Source organism: Fukomys damarensis, unplaced genomic scaffold, assembly GCF_012274545.1.
Source record: "Fukomys damarensis isolate Sample0158 unplaced genomic scaffold, DMR_v1.0_HiC HiC_scaffold_21, whole genome shotgun sequence".
Lineage (NCBI taxonomy): Eukaryota > Metazoa > Chordata > Mammalia > Rodentia > Bathyergidae > Fukomys > Fukomys damarensis.
In genome coordinates, this window is record NW_022900933.1 from 8,487,958 (window position 1) to 8,494,011 (window position 6,054).

The 6,054-nt window shown below is 39.5% G+C and overlaps 1 long non-coding RNA gene across 1 annotated transcript in view; it reads right to left on the reverse strand.

The window, feature by feature from the left end:
• Positions 1 to 1,792: 1,792 nt before the first annotated feature.
• The window catches only part of LOC109117379, a 13,526-nt gene continuing 9,264 nt past the window's right edge, over positions 1,793 to 6,054 (reverse strand). The window contains exons 2-4 of the long non-coding RNA XR_002024688.2: positions 4,384 to 4,484; positions 2,717 to 2,845; positions 1,793 to 2,058 (exon numbers count right to left, since the gene is read on the reverse strand). This is a non-coding gene — a long non-coding RNA (uncharacterized LOC109117379). The remainder of the gene's footprint in view (positions 2,059 to 2,716; positions 2,846 to 4,383; positions 4,485 to 6,054) is intronic.

Sequence of the window (6,054 nt, forward strand, 5' to 3'; positions counted from 1 at the left end):
AAGTAAATTGCTATCATTATTGCTAGATAAACCAATAAATTCACATTTTAAGTAATTTTCCAAAGATCACATAGAACTCCAAATCCTTGTACCTTATAGTTGTCTATTCAGATAGCAGTATCTCATGATTTTTTAAATTAACTAGCCCTTAGAAATTTAATGTAGAAAATTCATATTACAGTCTAATATTTTAAGTCAATAGTTATTTCAAGTATTTAGCCACAATTTATGCTAAGCATCTACAGACTAACAGTTCTGTGGTGCTTGTTCTATCCCATAATCATCTTAATCATCAAAATACAGTTAAGCATCCATCTCTGGGCATTCTATGGCAGAAACAAAACCAAGAGAAAGTTATGGACCCTTCTTTCAGTAGGAGTTTAAAACTGTGACTATATAACCCTATTTCTTAACTCCCACCCTCACCTTCCCTCACCTCTACCAAATACTGCCAGATATAAACAAGTAAGGCATCTGCCCCATTTGATTTAAGGTACTTACTTGATAAATCTGCCCTCAGCCTAAAGACTACACAGAAATCTACTACCTTATTCCATAACTAGAAACAAGCCTCCAAATGCAAGCCCCTGGGAGGGTTTTTTAAAGTACAGTCTTTTGGAATTGGAATAAGAAAGTGAGTTGCACTTAGCAGCATGTTAATACAGAGAGAGAAAAAGAAAAAAGGCAGTAGCAGGACAGATTAAAAAATCCATAGATTTAACCAGAAGATCTGGGTTTAATTTCCCTTTAACTTCTCTATGCCTGCTTTTCATCTGCAAAATGAGGGCTTCAGATTAGCTAGCCTCGCTGGGCATGGTGGTGCATGCCTGTAATCCCAGCACTCAGGAGGCTGAGGCAGGAGGATTGCTGTGAGTTCAAGACCAGCCTGGGCTACATAGTGAGTTCCAGATTAGTGTCAACTACATAGTGAGACCCTGTTTCAAAAAGCAAACAAACAAACAGATTAGCTATCCCCTAGGGACTCTTTCAGCTCTAGCTTTTGATTTTTTACACTTATACTAAGAACATACAAAATGTTCATCATACTAATGTATATTGTAGTGAAAAACTAAAATTCATACAATGTTAATCAAAATGGGATTGATTAAACCAATGTTACATAAACTCTGCCATGGATTTATATTGGACACCTGAGCAAGGCCCAACAGACAAACCAATATGGAGCTCAGTCACAGTAGTTGAATGTGGCCTGTCTGCTGGGGGGCCCTGTGACCAGCGAAGGTTAAACTAGCTGGAACAAATTGATTGACTAAGCTGTAGCCAGTTGCTGCACAGAAAACAATAGCTGTTGTTTTCTCTGCTTCACTTCCCTTTTTCAGGAAATGCTGCCTGATGGTGTTAGCTAGAATTCTCTGAAGGTTCTCTGGTGCTAGGAGCTGCCTGATTCATGAATTGTTTTTGTTTGGTTTTGCTTTGCTAAAATGAACTCTATTTAATGTAATCAGTCTATGGCACTTCCCTTTTAACACCGATTATGGTAGGTATGCATAGTCATACATGATGATTTAAGTGATAATGTGGTTTTGTAATTATCAATAGGGATAATGACACATTATTGAAGTTTCTTAAAACAGCTTCAAATAATTTCTATCTAAGAAAATATTTTATATGAGGGAAAACACTTGTGTCAGTATCAGTTATTAATTCTATGGAAGGATTTAGAGTAATTCCTACTTTCTTATTTTTCCCTGATGTATGAATGTTTTATAAGCATAGAATACTTTCATGACAAATAAACAACAAAGCTATTTTCAAATATATGGAAAAACAGAAGTAAAAAGTATTAGATATTTTCTTGTAAACAAGTTTTTATAGCCGGGAGGGACCAGGGCAAGAACAAAACAGCAAAAACTCAGCTGAAAACATAAACAAAACAAAACAAAACAAAAAAAACAGCTGCTTTCCCAGCTGGGACTGCCTTCAGCAGGGTGAGGGGTGGATTGGCCTGGACCAGGCCCATCTCCTTACCAGCCTTCACCCACTGAGCAGTGGAAGATTGGTCGAACCATCTGACTGGTCCTTGGATCCAATCTGAGGCTATGGAAGGAAAGAATACTAATCACTTTATGACAGATCGATCTTTATAACTTTGTATTTTGTACTACTGTGCTTTAATTACTTCAGTTTCTTAAGGATCCTAATCAATCTCGATGATTCTATTTATGATTTAAATAAGCATGAAAAAATGGAGAGCTAAAATATTGGAAGGAAGATGGAATAAAATAGGGATCTATTTTAGCAAAAGAAGAATAAGCTTCCTAAATACAGAAGAGTAAATGACATTTTTGACCCAAATGAAAGACTAGTGGGGTGTGTGAATGCGGATTTTATGGGAAGTCTCTTATATAGCCATCAGCTCTATAGGTGTCATTCAAAAAGTGTTGGGTGTGTGCAACACACAGTAGGAGGACCTCAGCATGGGATGATGATGCATTGTACTTGAAGGATCCTTTTCTGTTTCTGACTTAAATTATTAGTTCCATAGTACAGTATTTTCACTAATTACAGTATGCTTTCCATGCTGAAATTAAATTCTTTGATTTGGGGGTCAATGGTTACACAGGTTAATCATCTAGTAGCTAGAGAGGGCATCTAGGAAAAGAGCTGTGCTCACAAGGAAGAGAATTTTTTTTGAGACAGGGTCTTAATATGTAGTTTAGGGTGGCCTTGAACTCACTATGTAGCCCAGACTGACCTCAGACTTGCAGTAATCCTCCTGCTTTGGCTTCCTGAGTGCTGGGATTACAGGTGTGCACCACGATGCCTGGCAACAAGGAGAATTTCTAAGGTTCAGACTGGAGCATCTGAGGAAGTCAGCTGGTCTCTACGCAATGAAGTGTGGGAGTAAACAAGGAACACGATGGGAAACTGTAAGAAGGGTCATGACAAGTCACAGCCTACACATAATTTAGGGTAGTATTCTTTATCACGTATGCCATACTCTATTTCCTGAAGGATTTTTAAGTTCTTGCCTTTTTTTAAAAAACGAAGCAACATCCTTCCCAACTGGAAGTTCTATTCCCAACTGGAGCCTATAGTTCTTGACACTCAGAAATGTTCCTTAAGTTTCTTTTTCTACAGTGATAGAGGGACATAAATTAAAATAGCACTAAAGATTTTCATAATCGGCACAAGTGAGTACTGGTTGCTTTCACTGTTAAAGCCTTGCTACAAATTCTAGCTCTTCTCCACCAAAGATATGGTGACCATAGGATGGGCATATAACCCTATTTGCCTAAAAAATCTTGGTTTGCACCTGCTATCCCAACATCATTAATAGTGTTCCCTTGTACTCTCAAAAGTGTGCTGGTTCGGACAGTATGTAATGTTCTATTGATCAGTCACCATCAAGAGCTTTCCCAGTAAATCCCAATATACATTAAAAGTAATTTGGCTTTAGTAGTAAATAAACCCTTGGCAAAAGACAGCTGCAAAGTAGAAAGATTTTATTATTAACTACTTGCTATCTCCTGACAATCTCTACATAAATTTAAATCAACTCTGCCCTCTGCTGTCTCATGACAGTATTATGACACTCCTCATTGAAGCTGACTGTTAATCCTGTGGATTACTTTAGAATGCTGGTTCTCAACTGGCCTACAGCTGCATTAGCCTTTAAAAGTTCCCACTGCCTAAGCTCCACCCACACCAATTAGAGCAGAATCTCTGGGGCTGAGACCCAAGCATCAAGTTTTAAAAGCTTCCTAGTTGGTCCCAAAGCAGTCAAAGTTAGGCACTATTGTTAGGGTATCAGATCAAATAGTCTATTGTGGTTTGTTTAATGTTGTTTTTAGTCCATCCAGATTCACATACACTCACAATCATGTCTGGATATGTTTTGGAGATTTGAAGAAAAAGAGGAGAATATCAGGATAAATCCACATTACTAATGGGGGAAATGTCATTAAAAAAAAAAAAAAACCCTTCTAAAGGCTGATGTTTTCCTTGGGTATAAAAATACTTTTCTACTTAGCATGATGATGTGGATGGCACCTACTAGAACATTTCGTTCATTCGACCACCAGCCTTGATGGCACAGCTAGGACCAAATTATCTGCTGAGCAAGCTCCAAGATGGTCAAGAAAGTCAGACCAGAAGTGGGGACAAATGAGACAGAACTATTGCCTTAAATAATGGCTTCCTTTTTCTTGAATGTTTAGAGACTCGTTAAAGGCACTTGTCATATGGAAAACCATTGATGAGAAAGCCCAGAAAATCTGCTGGAGTGGAAGTTGTACTAATTAGAACATTAACTAAATTAAGTCACTAGGGAGGAGCTAGAGTCAAAGGGAATTAGAGAAAGATACAGAAAATTCATTAATAATTGTCAAGAGAAAGAGGGAGCTTTTGCAGAAAACTGACCAAGAAACAAATTCTGAAGAGTAAGCCCAAAGTTCACTTCCCGCTTGCTTTTTCTGAAGTTCACCAGTTGCAGCTCATGGATCCAGTGTCAGAGATTGGTCCTGTTAGAAGAGCAAGCCACAACCTCTTTTGAAAATAGTCAGCGATTTTTATTTATTTATTTAATATTATTATGCTTAGACTGGTTTAGAACTCATGGGCTTAAGCGATCTTCCTGCTTCAGCCTCCAGAGTGCTAGAACAACAGACATATGCCACAGTGTCAAGCTTAATCACGGAATTTTTGGGGGGGGTACCGGGGATCGAACTCAGGTCCTTGTGCTTGCAAGGCAAGCACCGGAACCACTGAGCTAAATCCCCGGCTAATCACACAATTTTTAAAAAGTATTGAAATGAGCCAGGAGTGGTGGCGCATGCCTGTCATCTCAGAACTCAGGAAGCTGAGGCAAGAGGATTGCTTTGAGTTCAAAGACAGCCTGGGCTACGTAGCAAGACCCTGTCTCAAAAATATATATATTTTGAGTGTTACCAAGTGTGTGCCATAATACTGGATCCTCAAAGAGATCAGAGATGAGGGCTGTTTTGTTCTCAGGCTGCATTCATTCTAGCAGCATGGAGATAGAATATACAAACAACTCAACAACTCTAATATAAGGCAGAATTTGCTAAATGTCTTATGAAAGTTAGAAACAAAATATTTTGCAAGGAACTCTTTAGATTTTTTTAACAAGGTCTTGCTATGTGTAGTTCAGGCTGGCCTCAGACTCATTATGTAGCTCCGGGCTGGCCTTGATCTCGCAGGGTTCCTCCTGTTTCAGCCTTTCAAATATTGGAATTACAAACATGTACCACTCCGCCCACTCCGCCGAGCTCATAAGATCACATCTAACTACCGTTTTCATAGGGAAATTTCACTTGGCTCCTCCAAAGCAAGCCCTCCTTTTTCCTGCCTGTAAATCAACTTGAACATAAGAAAATTGTAGAAATTAAGACAAGAAAAGGTAAACCAAAGCCGTACTTAAACCCCAGGTGAGAAACCAGTGCCGAATTTAGTTGACAGTGGGGATCCCCTGAAGGCTTTTAGGCAGCACAGATAGGATCAGCCCTACACTGGAGGAGATTGAGCCAGGATGTCAGGAGAGTGACGGAGACAGGCCCTTACAGCCGTCAGGGGGAGAAGCCTTTGGGTCCTGAACAAGGCTGGTGGCCAAGAGAGCAGGATGTAGGATGTGGAGGACTCAAGAAAATTCTAAAATAAAAACCAGCAAGCCAACAAACTCCTCGGTATTTATGTATTTCTTTTGGGGTACAAGGGATCAAACCTAGGGACTGACACATGCTAAGGCAAGCTCTCTACATGAGTTCTCAGTATCCCTGGGCTGCTCCTCTGTACTCTAAAGCTGTCTTCTTCTAACCTCAAAGTCTGCCCCGGTTATTGTCCTGCTTGTACGATAAGGGGCTCCAATCTCAGAGTGGTGGCACAGGCCCTTAATTCCAGCACTCTGGGAGCCAAGGCAGAATGATTGCAAGTTCCAGCCCAGCCTGGAGAATTTAGCAATCTAGTGAGACCCTGTCTCAAAATAAAAAATGGGCTGGGAATATAGTTTAGTGCAAAGGCCCTGTGTTTAATCCTAAATCCAAAAAAAAAAAAAAAAAAAAAAAAACAGGGGGG